At 33.8% G+C, this 20,674-nt stretch overlaps 1 protein-coding gene across 3 annotated transcripts in view; it reads left to right on the top strand.

The window, feature by feature from the left end:
* Positions 1–20,674, top strand: part of LOC149243961 (uncharacterized) — a 181,368-nt gene that overhangs the window by 74,567 nt on the left and 86,127 nt on the right. Inside the window, exon 1 of one of the 3 annotated variants that reach the window (XM_089374685.1) lies at positions 11,269–11,542. The exons of the other annotated variants lie outside the window; for them this stretch is intronic. The gene's annotated coding sequence lies outside the window, so the exon portion shown is untranslated. Of the gene's footprint in view, positions 1–11,268; positions 11,543–20,674 lie in introns of those variants that run through there. 3 annotated transcript variants of the gene reach the window in all.

Below are 20,674 nucleotides of genomic sequence, written 5' to 3'. Positions count from 1 at the left end.
CATTGGAGTTGTACCTCCTTGTCACCTCTCCACAAATGACAGAGAGAATAACATATAGGGACATTTGATTAGGGGCGTGCGAGTAATCAAGGTACGCCCCTAATCAAGGTGCCTCAGGAAGGGGAAGTGTTGATGAATTGATAGGTGAGATGAGAGAGGAGCCGAGAATTTGTTTCAATGTTCAGGTCTGGTGGTGGAGCTACACCTGGTTTCCTGCTCGGCGACGGAAGCAGTGTAGGAGGCGTGACAAAATTGGTGGTTTATGGACTGTCTTTGGGGAACTATGGTTTGCTGTGTATAACAGAGTCCAACTTCTTGTTTTCCTCAGACTTTGTAGGGCGAGACTGGGCTTGCAAGTGCTGGGGGAAGGTAAATGCTATTTTTGGTTTATTTGGGGCAAGGAATATCTTTGTAAAAACTAGCAATGCCATGGAGAGGGCGGTCATCGGGAGGCGCCAAGCTTGTGGAGAATTGTCGTCCTCCTAATAGTCAGCTTTGTACAATAGAGTGACTGGTGTGGTGGGGATAGCGAAGGTGGTGTTAGCGACGAGGGTCGTGCTAACTCCCTCGGCTTCAAGTGCATGACCCTAGCTCTCGGGCAAACTAAAGAGTGGAGTGAAGTCGCCTCCGATGAGCATTGGTATAGGTGGGGCTTTGGGCGGCCGACTTGGTGGACGGGAGGGCAACAATGCAGACCAGTGGATGGGGTCGCACTCTCGACTGTTGTGGAAGCACTTGGTCGGTGGCAGATGCGTCACATTTCATGACGAAGGCGAGCTATCCTCCCGGCGGAGCGAGGAAAGGGGAGGGAGAGGCCCTCACATTGGCAACCATGGTGGATGGAAGCGGGAGCAATTCGGTGGGTAGGGCTCGGGATGCAGGTTCTGGAGCGCCTGGAGGGTGAGGTAGTGGAATTTGCGAAGGCTGACATCCAACTACCCAAGGAGGAGGCAGATGTCGGGGACAGGTGAATCAGTGTGGAAGCAGTGGTGGCATGAAGATATCTTGCACGACAACAACTCTCGAACGCTAGACACTCGAAAGGGTGGTGGATGTAGGAGAGGTCAAGCTGCTCAAAGCAATGACTGCAATGAAGCCCTTGACCCACAAGGACTGCGACATTGCTGCTTGGAAAAGCGTCGTGGCCTAATTCAATCCTTAATGGATCGGGTAGATGTGGCAGAGCGTACTAATCAGAAAAAGCATGAGGAGCTGATGGCAACCCTGGAACGCATGCATTACTTCCAGTGTCAGGTCAGGGAGTGAGTGGTGGTAGTCTAGCGAGGACAAAACCATTTAGTGGAAAAGCTGGAGACCTGGATGGCACATTTTGAAGGGCGCGTTGAGTGCAACTTCTGTCCTTCGCCTCCTCTAGAAAATGCTCCAGATTACCTAACTTCTGTCACCTTAGACGATTAGTATGTCCTCTGGTTTTCTTTATGTTTTATATGTCTATTGGAGCATATGGCACTCTCGTTTGTGGACACTGCTACTAGTATCTTTTTTGTATTTTTTCCATCTTTTGTAAACTTTGGTCAACAAACTTGGTCGCGGTGAGACCACACGTTTTCTTGAGGCTTCACAGAAAAAGGGCCGAATACATCAAGCATATGAAGAAGGAATCTCTCCCATAGGCTATATTTAACCTCGTGGACATTAAAATAAGATCTTTCTTTCTTTCTATATTTTGTCTGAATGAATAGAATCTTGACTTACAAAAAAAATATTATAATTTAGTTAATTTTTATGATTTGTTTTTTAAATTTATTTAATGTGAGAGGTATTAAAAAGTATCTCCAAATTTATTATAGTTTGATATTTATCCATCTTTACCAAATATTTAAATATTAATTTTAAATAAAAATATATTTTGATAAAATAATCCACAATCTATATATTAAAAAGAAATAAATAAATAATTTTAATATTAAAATTTAATTATAATTGAATTAAAAAAATAAAGCTTGTAATATTAATTTATAATTATAAAGTACAAGAGTTGATAATTTCATAAACTTATAAATATAATAATTAAGTTTATTTATTTTTCATAATATATAAATCTAATTATTATCCATGAAGATTTGATACGTGTTTCAAGTGGTTGTTTGAACAAACTGTTTTGCATGGCTGAAATTATTTGATCCATAAATTTATGGATTAGGTTTCCATAATCTAAAATTTACTATTTTAGGATGCGTTCTTTGTAAATTTCATTTGGATTTTATTTATTTTTAATAAATAAGCTTTTTTTATTATTAATTTAAATTATAGATAGGTGTATTTTAACTTTTCTCATAACGAAAAAGTTAGAAATATATTATATGAGAGATATAAGAGTCAAACATGTTACATCTGAGATTGACCCAAAAACATTTGGTCATATCTAGATAATAATAACAGAATCTAACTAGGATATATAGGTCTGGGAGATCCGCAAAGTATCAAGATCCAAAGATCCTAGAGTATGTAAACCATAAGCAAAAATCGCCAACCAAAAACACAATATATACATAAGCAAAACACAGGAGGATAAGGATTCTGCTGAGAAAGAAGACATGAAGCGGCACCAAAAATAGGATTCTGCTGAGAAAAAAGAGAGGAAGCGGCACTAAAAAAGATCCAAGGAAAACCAGTGAAACAAATATAGGCAAACCTAGAAGTCCGGGAGAGCAAATTCTTGGATATAAAAGATTTCCCCATCAGATAAAATCTGCAAATACCATAATCCTGGAGCAATCTGCAAATACCATAATCCTGGAGCAGATTGAAGGCCCAATTTAGACAGAGAATCAGCCTGCATATTTTTATCCCTACTGATGTGGCAAATAGGAAAAAATTGATCCTATTCATCCAGCCAATTAGGTGAGGCACTAATATGTGATTTTTTCTTGAAGTGTATTTTAACTTCTCACATAAGATAATGAAATTTTTATTTGAAAAATATAGATATATGTTGGTAAACGCTGGAAAGTGAGTCTATTATCAACACTTCAACTTATATAACTATGTTAGTAAGTGTTTTTATTTATTCTTATATTACAATTTAATAAAAATATATTTTAAAATTTTATTTTTATTTTTTTATACATATATATTTTTCTTGTTATTTTTTGGAATCAAGGAAGAGTCAGTACATAGTTAGTTGTGCTCAGTAATGGACCTTGAGACTTATCATGGAATTTTTTACATCACAATTTAATAGTGTGATTTTTTTTTAAATTTTGTATTTATCATAAAATTTGAAAACTAACTTTTTATTTATTTATTTTCTTTTATTTTTTTCCAGAAAAAAACCATAATTCTATTCATCAATGAGAAGAACCAAAACCACATTTTGCATATGTTAAACGCACTTGAGTATGCATATGTTAAAAACACTTGAGTATTTAATTTATAGCTTTACGACCATTAAAAAAATGGGCTTTAGGCCAACCGAGAGCAGAGCACATAGACCCCCACAAAAAGCCCGAAACAATAACCCAACAAAATCCACGAACCCCAACAAGAAAAACTTATTGGATCTCAAAGCACAAACGCAGGCACAGGCCGCCTAGATAGCCCAAAAAAACCCCACAAATCTTATAATCTGAGAGTGCCAAGCATGCCGATGCACCACCCATCACAACCCAGAAAGGGCAGCAAAGCTGAAACCCTTAGTAAAAGAACATGGGGATAGTAAGTCTAGTGAGCGCAAGAGAACCCACAGAACCTGCGGTAGAGACCCCTTATGGATGACAACACACGCTGTAAGCCTAGTGAGCACAAGAGAACCCATAGAACTTGTGGTAGAGACCCCTGGTGGATGACTACACACCGTAGCTATGACAACAACAATCCATGAAACCCGATTAAGACGATATATAACCACCTCAAATCTGAACCCCAGATGCCCACCTCCACTGCAACCGAAAGACAGAGATGAAACCGCGGAACCCTAACCCCTCAACTCCCTTCACAAGATCTAAGCAACAAACAAAAAAGAGGCACCTAACTGAAAATACGACGCCAAAAAAACCGCCACATCCTAGCCCCCTCAACTCCCTTCGCAAGACAAGGCACAAGAAGACTCCCTTCACAAGACAAAGCACAACAAGTGCATCAAATGACGACCTAACAACACACTAGAATCATGGTGGTTGTGAACCCTAGCCACTCCGGTGGCAACTAAACTAGAGCCGACTCAATGAGTTAAACGTGATTATTTTGAAAAACAATTAATGTTTTATTTAATATTTTAATAATTTTTATCTAAAACTATTTGAAATTTTTTTATTTCATCTTATATAATTTAATTAAATTAAAACTTATACTTAAATATTTTTTATCAAATTCAACCATAAAAAATCTATTTATTAACTTGCTTTATTGTCGGAAATATATTCCTTTATCATCGGCCGCTATACAACTCTTCTTACTCTCAAAGTGCACTCTACTTTTGCATGCCTGAACCAAGAGTAAGAGTCAAAAGTAAGGAGGGCTATAATGTGGACATAAACCAAATGAAAATAGGCTCGTTTAAATATATATATTTTTTTATTTTTTCCAACCAAATTTGACAACTCAATTTATTAATAAAAAATATTTTTATCAATTTATTTTATTTTTGAAAATATATTCCGTATCAGCCGCCAGTATATATTAAGTTCACTTTTAAGCTCAAGTGGCACTCTGTGTACTTTTGCATACATAAAGCACATATAAGAGTGAAAGGTTACGAGGTGTATATATAATGTGGAAATAAATTAAATGAAAGAGTAAGTAGGATTATTAATTTAGCTATGAGGTAGTTCAAGTAATGATAGTTGTGAAATGAAAATTTATTTAATTAGAAATGAAATTTTATTTAACCGAAATCTTCTGTTCAAATTTTGTGTTACTTTTCTTAATGGAATGAATAATAAACATATAAATTAGAAAATATTTTTATGTTATTTTTAATTAAAATTTGATAAATTATTTTTTATTAAAAAATATTTTTAAATACATAAAATTTAAAAATATTTAAAATTTCCAAATTTAAATTTATAAATTTCAAACCAACTTTAAATAAAATTAATTAAAAATAAATAAAACAGTAAAAATAAAAAAATTGAAAATTGAAAGGTAAGTTTTTTTTTTTTAAATCCTGACTTTATACTTTCTCGTACACACTTTTTACCGTTAAATTTTGGATCTCGATAGCCTTTGTTTCAAAGTGCGCGACACGTAATAATAAAGTAGTGACAATTTCTTTTTAACGATGCCATGTAGACATATTAAGTTAAAATATTTTATTAATAAACAAGCAGCACATTAAATTATGAATAATCTCTGCAACCCCACGTGGTACATCAAATCTGGAGATAACTTTTATGGTAATACGCCTCGTCATACCGCATATAAATAATGCTATCTGATTGCTCGCTCATGACGTCATTGGTTTGACCGAGACTTGGTAACATGCCTCAGCATACCGCATATAAGTAGTTCGGAGTCGTCCAATAAGGTGGAGGAATTCCTTGGACTGTCAAAAGTGGCTGGAATTCGGGTAAAAAAATTTCAAAACATCTTGTAAAAGCAATGTTTGAATTGTGTTTTTGATGGTGGAAATGGATTCAGCACCATCAAAAACGTTTAGGGCACCTAAAATTTTGAAGTTTAACAACTATAACTTGGATTTACAAAAATCCTTGTCAGAGTTTCTGTAAATATGACTGGAATTTTCATAACTTTTAGAGCCACTCCTCCGCCTAGTTAGACTACGTGTAAATAGTTCTATCTGATAGCTCACGCATGACGTCAAACCAGTTCTATTTGATTGCTCACGCATGACGTCATTGGCTTGACATAAACTTTTAAAGAGCTAAGGCTATCTGTTAGATTTTTTTGGAGGTGCAGTTTTTTTTGGCTTAAAATTATTATTAGATTATTTGGAAGGGTGTTTTGGGCAGTTTTTCTGATTAAAACTGCCCAGAATCTGGCAATGATTTATTGCACTCATATGTTTGAGTTAGGAACATTCCAATGATTTTGATACTCACTGTTTCATTTTTGAATCAAATCTTCAGTTATTTTTTTTAAGTGATTTATTGAAATTACATATTTGAGTTAGGAACATTCTAATGATTTTGACGGTAAGAAAGAAAGAAAGACATTATTTTAACTTTAACGTCCACAATGCTAAAGATAACCTATGGGACAGATTGCTTCTGCGTGATGTATTCGACCTTTTAACCTATGGGACAGCTTCTGCTTGATGTATTCGGCCTTTTTTCTATGAAGCTTCAAAATAAATGCTCCTAGCATTTCCACAAAACCCTGGCTAAATAGATTATCCCAAGAGCTAGTTGCCATCGTATCTGCATAACTTTCCATTTGTCTTTGAAGGCCTCACATTCTAAAATGAAATGTTTTTATGTTTCCACTTTTCCGGAAGAACAAAAAAAGAGCATACTCTTTCCTCCCACACTTGCTTTGGCCTTTTCCAGCGCCCTGTTTCACAACGGAGTTGATGAGAATTAGTTTCACAACAGAGCTGATGAGAATTAGTCCTTAACTGAGCAATAAGAATTTTGTCTCTCCAAGAGATATTGACCTCTATGTATGCTTTTGGTTGATGACTATAAGTGGGATTAAACACTTCAATATAATAATTTTTCTTTCTTCCTAGCTCCTTATCCCAAGTACACTTGTGGAACTTGTCCTTAACAAAATCTTTTATGTCTTTGCTGTTTATTGGACACGTGTTCAAGCAAATACCCCATTTACTAAACCATTTGTTATTTTGTTGCATCCAAGTTTTTTTGCTCTTGCACAATTTATCATTAAAGACAGCCTTAGGCCATCTACTCTCTTCCATTTGCTCAATTTTTTTTACATACCTTACGACTCGCACCATAACAATTGCTTCAATAGGAGCAGTGCCTGTTTCACTTAACAAGATATCATAATGCACTGCACTTTTAATTTTAATTTTTTTTTGTAATCAAACGCTTCTGAATTTTCTCAATTTGTTTCCATTGCATGCATGTCTGCATGTCGGATGTATTGCTGGCCCATAGTTCACAACCATAGAGAATCACCAGAATCACTACAAGCCCAAAAAGAGTTTGAGTGGTTTTCAGTCCCATAACTCTGCCTCTTTACACCTATTTTGAAAAGCATAAAATGCTTTCCAACCCCCCAAAGTTATTTTCTTTCTACAACCATTCCAACTTAGATTTTTGTTGAAGTCAATTCCGAGGTATTTGTAATCGCAACTTCTTCCAGAATGTTACCTTCAAAGTAGAACTTATGTTGGTTATGTTTTCTTTTCTTAGAGAAGACCACTACTTTCGTTTTGCTGATATTGACTTGCATCCCCACACTTCTACAAAAATGCTCAAGGGATAGTAAGTGCTTTTGCAAACCAAGAGTCGATTTAGAAATCAGAATAAGGTCATCTGCGTACAAAAGAAGTCTTATAACAAACTTGCCCAAATAGATACCATCACCCCTTTGCGAATTTAACCACTCCTCAAGCTTGTCAATATATAAACCAAAAAGGGTAGGACACACTGGAAAACCTTGCTTGACCCCAATATCGCTTCTAAAACTTTCATAAATGCCTGTTGAAGTTCTAATTTTGACTTTCACCTCTTCATACAGCCTATGCACAACTTCTCTCAAATGTTTAGGAACCTCAAGTTCCTCCATTCTGTGCCAAAGCTTATCCCTAGGAACCGAGTCAAATGCTTTTCTAAAATCAACAAAGCAACAAACGACTTCTTCCTTTTTCTCCCAAACTTCTTCAATGATGTGCTTTAAAGTTATACAATGATCAACTGTGGAATGTTTAGGTCTAAAACCGGCGTGCCCTTTAGCACGCTTATCTCTTTCTTCTGCCCACTTGCTAATTTTTTTTCCTGCATGCTTCCAAATAGCTTTGCAAACAAAGGGTTTATCATGATGGCCGTATAATTGGAGGGATTATTGACGTCACCACTTTCGAAAAGAGGTATTGTCAAACTAGTTGTCCAATCTATGGTATGAGCTATTTCATTTCTAGCTTGATTGAAAAGGGATTTGAATTGTAATATTTTTAGCAAATTAAGATTTTTAACAATTAACTTAATTCTATAATATTTTATTTATTTATTTATTTTTAATTAATTTTATTTTAAAAAATAGGTAAATGTGTAAATTATATTATTAAGTTATACAATTTAAAACACTTAAATTTTGTGAAACTTAGTTTTACATTTAAAACTAAAATACATTATAATTTAACTAAAAATCAATTTTTAATAAAAATATCTAAAAAATTTATATATTATTTTTTTTAAATGGTTATTAATGAAAAATTAATAAATTTGTAGTTTTGTATTATTGAGTTTACATAATTTAGGCAAAATATATATATAAGAGCTTTGCAGAACTACATCTTCATCATTTCACATATATATATTTGTAAGTTTTACAGGACTACATATTCATCATGTCCAATATATCACCCTTATAAGAGGGGAGAATTGAACTAGTGACTTCATATCAAGGGGTGCCTTAACATAGCACCCCATCATCCTCTATCCAAGACTTCGTAGACACATTCTTATATTTAAAAATGAAATACATTATGATTTAATTGATGATGATGATGATTAACCCATTAAAACCAATGCGGACCTCAAAAAAAAAGAAAATGAACCTAATTGTGATTCTTCAAAATCTTGTTTCTACGATTAAAAAGAAGGGAAAGAAGTGCTCCAAAATCACTATAGTTGGGCTGACTTAATAAGTCAAGAAGATTGGTAGTGTGACAGATGTTATGGAATTGAGAGAGTCAGAGAGTCTAAAAAGAAGTGTTTTTCATCTTCCATTCTCTTAGTATCTCAAATATGAGAGATTCTATCCTCCAAGAAAGCCTCGAGAGTAGACTAAATTTCAATGATAAATTGAAAAAAATACATATATATATTTTAAATAATTAAAAAACATATCACTAAATTTCAAAGAAAAATTGAAAAAACCTACCTATAATTTTTAAATAATTATTTAATAAAATCTGAAATTAAAATATTTTAACTTTAAAAATGAAATATACATGCAAATCTCTGCACAGAGCCATCTTTGGATCCAGCCCATGGAGTACTCTTGTCAACCAGAAGTATCTAAAAGGCAAATCCATTGAGTTCTGGTTCAGAAAGGCAACTCTCGGTATCCGAACGGGCTCCCCCATTTGGACTTGCTTCAGAAAACTTCATCCTTTTTTTATGCTGCATCTTAAATGGACTATCTATTCTGGTTCTAATGTCTATATTGGTATAGATCCCACCCTCCACAACCTGGAATCCATGATCCCTCCGTCCCTTCTCTCCTTCTTCCATGCAAGGGGTCATATCACCTGGGATAAGCTTATTCATGCATGGTCCTCCCAGGAGCCTATCTGGAAAACTGACCTCCAATTGGCCTTGCCTCCCCGCCTTCGTTCCCACTGGCTCTCTTTCACCAATCGTTTCACTCACTGTGCTTTTTCTCAAATTGGGACGAGGGATGCACTGACTTGGTCCATTGGAAATTCGATTCGCCCCATCTCCGTCAAAAGCCTCTACACTGCCCTTTCTCCTCCCACCCCGCTCCCCTCCCCTACCTTCCCCGCCAAGCTCTGGAAAGCCCACTGCCCCCTCAAATCCATCCTTTTCTCATGGCTCCTCTTCTCAAATAAGAACCTCACCTGGGAGGTCTTACAAAAAAAAGGTTGGCAGGGCCCCAGCGCCTGCCAGTTTTGCTCAGCTGCGACAGAATCAAATTGCCATATGTTCTTTGACTGCCCCGCCTCCTCTGTAATATGGTATGATCTCTCACTCTCTTATGGTTTCCATCACCGATCCTTTGCTTCTGTGCAGGACGCATTTGTTTGGTGGAGCTCTCAATGTCCTTCCTGGCATGCTCTCCTCATCCTTACATGCTGGCACCTTTGGAAATGGCACAATGACAGAATTTTTCAACGCTGCTCTCTGCCTCTATCTTCTATCCTGACTACTATATCGGCGCACATGCCCTCACAGGACTAGGCGGGCTCACATAACAAGCTCCATTTTCAGTTTTTTCTCCATTATGTAAAATCTACGAGCTCTATATACGAGTCTCCATACAGCATTTCATTTTTGCTTCTATCTGAACAGTCTCTTTTATTACAGATCCAAACCTGCTGGGATTCTAAAACAATGATGCTGATCCTTAATGGATGTCATACCGAAAATTCATGTATCTGATATTTATATTTCCTTAATATAATACATATCGTTTTTGTCTCTGAAAAATCTTAGGTAACCAAATTTTATTTTTATATAATAGTATCACTAGATGATAAGATTTTGTAATATTATTATAAAAATTAATTTATGATTTTGTAATATTATTATAAAAATTAATTTATGGAAATAAGTTAAGAGTATCTTAGTTAACCAAGGTAACCAATTTTTGTTTATATTATATAATAGTATCACTATATGATAAGATTTTGTAATATTATTATAAAAAATAATTCAATAACAATCTATAAGAGGTGTAAATCAATCTATTCTGTTTGAGGTTTAAACTTTATAGAGAGTGATTGAAGATGGAGGTTACTTTCGAGAGGAATTAAATTATTTGAATAACGTTTTAATTTTAGTGATAGCGTCTCATTTAAGAGGAATAATTTTCTATTTAAAATTAAGGTTAGTCTCATTGTAATTTTAAAGGGGAAAAAATCATCATAACATTCTTTAAAATATGAAAATTTTAACCCGTTATTAAATAAAAATATTAATAAAATTATTACTCAATTAGTAATAGGTTTGAGTATGTCTTTTTTTTTTTTGCTTTTTGCTTGGTTGAGCTTGTTATCTTGTTTTCTCCCTCGTAAGGAAACAGGGTAATTGTCCAAGACTAGAGGCATATGGATTAGTGAAACCCTGGACATTCCTCAGGGCATTACCCACCAGCAGTAATTCCAGATCAACAAGTGATTCCAAATGACTTGATTTTCCTTAATTAACAATAATAAATCACCCTACATTCATCGACAGCAACCAATAATAACGACATTCATAAATAGTAACCAATAATAACTATCCCACTTCATAAATAACAACCAATAATGACCCTTCCAGTTCGACCACTAAATTATAATAGATTTTTGCTACCAAATCCCCGTCAGTTGACAGAGACCTCACCTACCTCTCGATGCACCAAGTCGACCCCGGAAGGAGCGACGGTCCAAGCTGCAGGATCGGCCATCGCTTGACGGAAACAAAAGTACTTCCAGAATCCCTGTCACGACCACCAATTCCACCGATCGCAGCTGAAAAATACAACCTATTTTACCGCATTCGCAACTTGCGTGACGCACATTTTGACTCGAATATTTTCATCCATCTAGCTGGAGAACTCCTAAAACAGGCTATGTCGCCGAGCCGAATCTGATCGTTTCATTGATTTGAATCAGTTCTGTTACCAAATTTCAAAGCCTGGATCCATTTTTGCACGCGGGTAGTCTTCCCTACGACGAACCTGGTCAAAATTCGACCGGTTACAGGTATTTCTTTGCATTCTAAGGCCGCCCATAAGACAATTGTTGATTTTATATCAATTGGTAGTTCTTTATGGTTAGCTTAAGTTATAGAAATATGTTTTTCTGGTTGATATTCACTAAAATTGGTAATATAATTTCAAAATTTTTTGTTGTTTAAAATACATTTCTGAATACATAAATAGATTCAGCATTCTGAAAAATTTCTGAGACATTTGAATTATACAGATTAAACAATTTAAACTCAAACTTTTAAAAATCTTCATCAAATTTCAATTAAAATTAACCAAAAATAAATATAGTAAAAAACCATTTAATTTATAAAATAGACCGACTGCTGTTTCTGTTAGCTTTTTCAGTTCAATATTGTATTATGCCAGTATCCTTCCATATACCATATGCATAGATATACCCTTGATCAAATATAAATGTTGATTCTAACAAGTCCTATAAGATATACCCTTGATCAAATATAAGTTTTGATTCTAAGAAGTCCTATAAATCAGGGAGGTCTCTCTGCATGTGTTGACTATTTATGTTTCCCTTGAGACCTTGCTGGCCTATAGGACCTCTTCTAGGAATCAAAACACAGCACATGTACACAGACCTGCCCAATCTATATGACTTCTTCTTTGCATTGAAACTGAAATTTGATTAATAAGATCATGGGGATTACATATATATCAGAGATTATAGTTATGAAAATTTGTTACCATGCAATTTTGTTATTAGGTTGGTTGATTGAATTGTTTGATGCCCCTTCAGCTCAATTGTTTTACAAGGTTTATCAGAACTGGTAGCATTTTTCTTTTTTCCTATCGTTTAAAGCTGTATCCTTTTTCCAAAGAGAAAAAATCTTAAACCTTTCCATAATTGAAAATAGAAGAACTACATTTGATAGCTCAGCATACCATCACAGGTGCAGAAGTCCAGCTTAGAAGCTGGCCAGCAAAATACCCTGGTAAACATTACAAAACTACCGAAATACAGAAGTGTCATTGGTTCAAGGGATCACAAGGAAAAAATTGCCCTAAGCAAAGGTTCAGTCTACACATTATAAAACAATCGTTGGAGATGGGAGAATCTTCTCATCCCCCTCCTTCTGAAAACTCTCATAGGGAGTGAACAGGGTTGTTTGGGTAAAGATCCCTAATCTGGTTGTGCCCTTCATAAATTTCAGTCAAATTTTATTTAAAATTTTGTAAAAGGTGCCCTTCATAAATTTCAGTCAAATTTTATTTAAAATTTTGTAAAAGATTTATTTAAATAAAAAAATTGAGTGATCTGTGTAATCTAAGTGGTTGAAAGGTTTTTCTAAGGATCTTAATCACTGGGTATACAACTTTAAAAGTAGTGTTATTAAAGCAGACACATTTTAAATCCCTGCAAGGTCATGCGTTCAAATGCTTAGATGTCACTTAAATCTGATTCGGCAAAGTTTATCCGTTCAAGTGCCTAGATCTCACTTAAATTTATGGAAATTGGATAAGTTTAAACATTATAAAATGTTTTTGTAATGTTTGAAATGGAAATTGGATAAGTTTAAACATTATAAAAAAACATTTTGTAATGTTTGAAATTGTAGTTTTAATATATAAATGGATATAAATTTTTTAAAATTTATACTTATTTATATAATTTTAATGATTTTTTTAATAACTATTATTAAAAATTAAAAATATAATTATTAACAAAAATATAATTTTAAATACATTTAACATTTTGAAAAAATCTTAATCTATTTAGATTTTACATTTTAAATGACTAATATATATAATTCCAATATCTTTTCTATGTCTCAAATCAAATTTTACATACACCCAATAAAAAATACATAAATAATTTTTCCGAAATATCAAATGTTTAAAATAAACTAATAAGAATCTTACATATAAAGTTTACCCCTGCTCTACATTTATCAGGCTATTTTGTGGGCGCTCCATCAAAATACCTAGGGGGTTTGATTTCTCTATCCCTCTGGCTACGCAGCTTCTCCTTCTAAAGCTATTGCCAGACCGCTTTGATCCTTGAAAAGTTGTGGGTGCAACTGCCCAGAACAGGCTCAAATCTGATTTGCTTGCAACATGACATGTAAAGTATGCAAAAGCATGCCTCCTCCTCTACCTTTATTGGGCTATTATGTGGCTACTCCGTATTTATGTCACTCCCAAATATGATTTGATGGCAATGTGACAAGTATACCTCTGGCTAAATCTGATTTGATGGGAATGTGACTAGGGTACCTCCTGCTATAAAGGTTAGGTAATTTTGAAGGGTAGTAGTTTATTTTTTTTAGGAGCTTCTGAGTTTTTTTTGTTAAATTTGTTAGAATTATAAATTTGAGTTGTGAATTCTCTATAATCTCTATTCTAGATATTTTTTTCAAAAATACATTTTAAACAATAAATAATCACAATTTAACCAAAAATTGTTTACTTAAATTCCCACCAAAAAATCTACAACTTATAATAATTAAAACACTTTTTTAACAAAATATCCATAATATTTTTAAGTATGCAACTAAAATATCCATGAAAAATATCCATAAAAATTTGATCTTTTTGTCTTTAGGTATGCAACTAATCTCTGTTCTCTTTTTTGTTGGCTTTTCCAAATCTCAAAATACTCATTTTGCAAAGTTCTAATCGAAGATATCTCTGTTTTTCATTTGTATATATAAATTGTTGATCTGATTTCAGTTTGTTCTTCTGATTTCTAAATTTATTAACTAACTTCAATTCGAATTTTTAAATAAAGATGTTTTCAAATTTATTTGTACTAAATTAATGATATAATAATTTTAAACTTATTTATATTAAAAAATTTAACAATATTATTTTAATTTTAAAATAAAATTAAATAACTTTAAATAAATATAATTTTTTAAATAAAGATGTTTTCAAAATATAATAATTTTAAATTTATTTATATTAAAAAATTTAACAATATTATTTTAATTTTAAAATAAAATTAAATAACTTTAAATAAATATAATTTTTTTTAATAATTTTCCAATAATAATTTTAATATAATTTTCTTTTTTTTTTAAAAATGCAAATAAATATGGAAAACTCTCTTTTGCAATAATCGTTTCATAAAGATTTTTAATATAAATTATTTTCTTCATACAAACTATTAGTATGAGATATTATATATGCCTTCAATATCTTAAAATAGTATGATATATGCTTTTGATATCATAAGATTTTTGGAATTTTGTATGTGATGCTTTTTGGAATGGCATCATTCCGGATTCTCTTCTTGAACTGTCATGGTTTTCCATGGTGTAAGGGTCCTATGTTAAGTTGGATCCCAAGTGATATTGATTTTATTTTTTTAGTTGAAACTTGGGAGCATGACAAATCTAGGGTCCCTCACTTTGACGGTTCACTCTTTGGTCTCTCTGGAATAAGATATCCTCCAGAAGAGGTTTTGGCGACATAGCCTGTTATATTAAGAACATTGTTTTCTCTCACATCCAACTTCATAAAACTGACCCCTTCAATCAATACATTTGGCTCGAGATCTCTGATAGGATCTTCCTTGCAATCTGCTATTTCGCCCCTATCAACTCTACATCCTATAAGAAAAACAATCTGGAATTGTCCTTTTAATACCTTAGAAAAATACATCTACAACCTAAGGAATGATGGCAATATCCTTTTGCTTGGGGACTTTAATGCTCGGACTGCTACTAACCAAGCTATTATGTTAAGTAACAACTCTAACCCTGACCCCTTGTGGCTTGATGAGGATGGTCACTTAGCTAATAGATTCAAGAGAAAATCTGAAGACATAATCGAGAACTTATTCGACATCGAGCTCCTCAAACTTTGTAGTTCCCAGGATCTAATAATTTGTAATGGTACTAATAAATGATCTCTCTCCGGTCAGATGACCTGTTTCCATGGGCTAGGTAGCAGTGTCATAGATTATGCAATCTTTGACATCCATGTCCTCAACCATATTACAAACTTTGAGCTTCTAAATGGATACGAACCTGACTCTGATCACAAAGCTTTGTCTTTATCCCTCAATCTTGTTATGTAACCGCACACATGCAGGAGAACAGTGAAAGCAAAAGTCACATTCACTTCGACAGAAGTATTGTCGACCTTTTCTTAAGGGATTTGGAAAGGAATCTAGGCTTCCTGACTTATAATAACATCATTGATCAAATCTATTACCATTTTACTACTACCCTTTCCACCACCATTAGCAAATTCTCTGATAAGATTCTATATAAGAAAAATAATAGAACTTCTAATCCTTGGTATGACAAAGATTGTAAAATTGCCAGGAAAGCAATCAAAGATGCCCCTAATGAGAGCATTAAGCTCCAGAATATAAGTATATACAAAGCTCTCATTAAGAGGAAGAAGAGGTCATATATTAATAAGAGACAAGAACATCTTCTCCACCTTTCTAAAGTTGCGCCTAGAAAGTTTTGGTGAAATGTGCTTGTTCGTAAAACTAAAGATAATCATTCTACCCCCCTAGAAAATTGGGATAACTATATTAAGAAGTTGTATGACTCTCTGGACACCATGGGCACCATCTTAAACACTCATATTAAGGATGATATTTTGTCTTTGGATGACATTGAATTTGGGATTAATAAGGTCGCTAATGGGAAAGCCAAAGATATTGAAGGTTACCAAGCTGAGATCTTTAAAATGGAAAAATCTATCCTTATTTCTCATCTACACAAGCTTCTCAATTTGGCTATAAAGCATGGCTTCCCTAAGCTTTGGACGTAAAGCCTTATTGTGCCTATCTTCAAAAATGGGGGCAAAAGCATGCTCTCTAACTACAGGACCATTATGATTAGCCACATCCTAGCCAAGCTTTGTGGGCTCATTCTGGAAAAAAATCTTAGCCTTTGGCTTGAGAACCAGGGTAAAAGAGCCAAAGGGAAAGTTGGTTTTAGGAGACATCATTCGACCATTAACAACTTTCTCACCCTTAGGATTATCGCGAAGGAATGTCGCAATAGTAAAACTGATCCCTTTTGTTGTTTTGTGGACTTTAGAAAAGCTTTCGACACTGTCCCCCGATATAAGCTTTGGGCAAGGCTTAAAGAGATCATGGTTCCTCATGAACTGAGGATTGTTGTGATCCGCCTCTACGAGAATGTCATTGCCAAGCTTAAGACCAATGAAGGGTGGTTTAAAGATATTAAATGTAATATCGGGGTTAAGCAAGGTTGTCCCCTTTCCCATACCCTTTTTGGTATTTACATCGATAAACTAGAGGAATGTCTGGAAAGTGCGGGTTGCAAAGGCACTGAGCTAGCTGGTATTATCATTACTCTTCTCCTTTATGCTGATGATATTGTTCTTCTTGCAAGGAGCCATGATGACCTAGACAAGCAAATTAAGATTCTTCATGTCAATTGGTCCATGATGGGTATGACAGTTAATACTGACAAGACTAAAGTCATGATCATTAAATCCAAAAAGATCACCCATGGTAGTTTTGTCTATAATAACCATTGCCTTGATCAGGTTTCTTCTGATAAATATTTGGGTATTGACTTTCCTCATCAGCTCAATTGGAATTATAGCATCGAGAAAAGAATTATTGGATGTTGGAAAGCTTATTATGAGCTTGAAAACAATTGTAAGTCAGCCAATATTTACATTTGGAATAAAAAAAAAGCTCCTCTTTGAGACTCTCGTCACCCATGTTATATTATACAAATGTGAAGTTTGGGGGTGCAGTATATCTAGGGAGTCGTGGAGAAAGATTGAGATGATCCAAAAGCAATTCATAACCTATAACCTCAAGATCAAGGGAAATACTCCCTATCCTATCCTCTTCATCGAAGTTGGCCTGCCCCCCATTGAAAGTGCGGCTATGTTTAGATATATGATGTACAAGAAGAAGCTTCACAATACGGATTCCAAGAGGCTCCCAATAAATGATTTTAACTCTAGTCAAAACCCCCACCTGCGCCTCAATCACGGGTGGCATCAGGATGCTCGGTCTTGGCTCAACCTTTGGGGGATTAAGGAGGGGATCATCATGGGAAGTAAGGAAAATATTAAAGATATGATTACCTCCAGTTTTAAGGACAAGATGTGGGATGCTAAGGAGCTGGAGGGTAAAAGGAAGCTAAGGTACTATAAGGAGGTGATCAATCCCACCCTCGATAGCCAGAATTATCTCTCTATGTTGACTAGCACCAAGAAGAAAATGAACATTGCTAGAACTAACTCTCACGAGCTTTGGAGTGAGATCGAGCGATGATCTACTCCCAAGACTCCTTGGGATGATAGAATTTGTCAGATTTGTGATACTAGGAAGGTGGAAGATGAAAATAACTTCCTTTTAGACTGTTCGACTCTCGCACACATCCGCTCTCAATTTCCTATCATCAGTCACACCTCCAATCTTCTTGACTTATTAAGCAAGCCCGACTATAGCGATCTTGGGACGCTTCTTTCCCTACTCTTCGATCACAGAAACAAGATTTTGAAGAATGACATTTAGGCTCTCTCTTCTTGAGGTCCGATAGACCACATTAGTCTTAGTGGACATTAATCATCATCATCATCATCATTAATCTTTCATATATTATATAATGTTTACTCTTCCTTTTTATTTTTATTTTTTTAAATGAGAAGAGTAAATAGTATATTGATAAATATTTAATAAATTATTTATTAGTATAAATTTAACTTTATATATTAAAATAAATAAAATTGTGGAATGTAATTTTTTTGATATTTTTTTTATTTAAAATAATTTATTTATTTGAACTTTAAATTTAAAGTTAAATAAAATTATATATATATATATATATATATATATATATATATATATATATAATTACAAAAGAAATTATATATTTGTTTCTTATATAACTATATATATATAAAGTTGGTATCGTATTACTTAAATTACAAATCTATTCTTACTAGTATGTCATTGGGAAGTAAGATCAATCCCATAAATATAAGTTGGAAGTACAAAATATTGTGCCAAATGTTGTATAATACCTATTTAAGTAATCTAGTCTTTATTTTTCTAGGAGGCATAAAAGAAAATGTAATATATACTAACAATAACGTTGTCTTGCTTACAACTTTTTTTAAAACTAAAAATGCTATAACATAGACCATGATTAATTAGAGCGGGAGTTCACCATAGTGGCCATTGGAACCAAGGAAAATTTTAAGGATGAAAATCTATCTTAAAATATAGAAACCTTGATGCAAATTGTAAAGTGGAAAGGAAAGCCCAATCAATATTAATGATTAACATGTTTTATTTGCAGGCTCGACCCATGGGGATTTAAACCTTGAACCTTATTATTTACATAATATTTTATATCATGGTGATAGCCAATTGAACAATACCCCATGAGCAATATTAATGATTAACATTAAAGTAATAGTTTGCTTTTATTTTTATTTTTAAATATTGTATGTTAAGTGCATTTTGAACTTCAAAAGAATTACACATTTCTTTCTTATTAAGTTATAAAAAATGATTTCCAACATAATTATTTTAAATTAATAAATAAATAAATAATAAATAATATATTATTTATAATTTGTTTTATCGTTTATTTATCTTTTGCTCTTTCTGCTCTCAAGTTTGGTCATCTTTGAAAACATATTTTGCTATTTTGGTTAGGTGGGATGACCTAGGTTGGAAGCTTTGGCTTATGATTTGGTGATTCCTCCTTGCCTTGTTTTAAAGCTCTCTCTCTTCTATGTCTACTTCATATGGTGGTTTAGAAACTTGTTGGTTTTTCAGGTTCAACACGTATTAGTTGAGATGGTCTTTGGGTTTGTAGAAAAGCTATCAAAGTAATATAATATTGAGCCTAAATAAACAAAAAACAGAATCCCTCTCCTTACTCCCCTAGACAATGTCATCCATTGGGTATTTTTTGATAGAACTTGTTAATGACATCCTCTTTAATGCAATGTTGGAGCAATCCTCCATCTCTTCCAATATCCTTATTACCTCCTTAGACACTCCCTTAGATTTGGCACTAGCTCCAAGGAAGAATTTGTACCTTTGTGGATTCTTCTATTCCAATCCCAAAAGATTGGTTTGAAAACTAGTTAGTCACTGGGTCAACAACAAAGTGAAGGTTCAAAACATCATATTACAACCAATCTTATTTCAAGTTAGAGAGCATATGTCATCCTTTGAATGGACAACCTTTTTACACATATCGAGAAAAAATGCCATAGCAATTGAACTTTCAAAGGAGGCACTTCCTCTTGAGGCTAGGCCATTCCTCATACACGAATTCTATGAGGATCGATTGGTTCAATGATTATCTTTTTTCCTATAGTTTATAATTATGTCATAGGATTGAAATTAGATGAGCTAGTTTGGAACAATGGATCCCTTTATGCTATTATATAACATAATGAACTCTAAAACACAATTTTGTTACGAAGAAGAAAGTTGCCCAATAATAGGAATTTTGTAAGGACTCCAAGAAACTTTTTGGAACAAATTATATTTTGCATGGCTTTAGATAAGGCAAGATTTTGTGTTTTCCATGACCCTTGAGTAGGGAGGAACATATATATATATATATATAAGAGCGAAGATAAGGCTAATCACCCTATCATTTATTGACTACACACAGGTAGGTAAGTGAGTTATGGTAGGTGGTATGCCTATCCCCAAAGGTAGGTGACTTAAAGTAGGCGATCTGAAGGTAGGTGAGTTGGGTAGGGGGGAAGACCCTAAGGTAAGTGTGTTAGGTAGGTAGGTGGGCCAAGGTAGATGAGTTAGGGTAGGTGATCTAACTTGAACTCAAGTTAGGTAGGCATGAGTAGACTTATTACCACATGAGTTATGATAAATGGGATGGCTAAAAAACTAGACTCATTTTTATTATCAACTCAAAAAATCATATATATATATATATATATATATATATATAAACTTTATTAATATATTTGATTAGGGTGATATGTGCCTAGGGAGCTTATTTCTTGTCGGAGGAATCCTAGAACATAGTTCTGTATGAAACCTTACCCATATGAAAAACGATAAGGCAAAACATATGCCTTGGTCCAAGGTATGTCATTGGCACACCAATGGATCCTACTAAAGTTATTGGTATTTGGTGATTCCTCAATTATCAGCAGGTATATGATT

The sequence above is a fragment of the Pinus tabuliformis genome, chromosome 8 (genome assembly GCF_031772625.1).
Source record: "Pinus tabuliformis cultivar Carrire ecotype Pingquan chromosome 8, CPIR1, whole genome shotgun sequence".
In the NCBI taxonomy this organism is placed as follows: domain Eukaryota; kingdom Viridiplantae; phylum Streptophyta; class Pinopsida; order Pinales; family Pinaceae; genus Pinus; species Pinus tabuliformis.
Note: the sequence above shows the minus strand (reverse complement) of the source record. Positions and strands in the feature narration are given on the sequence as shown.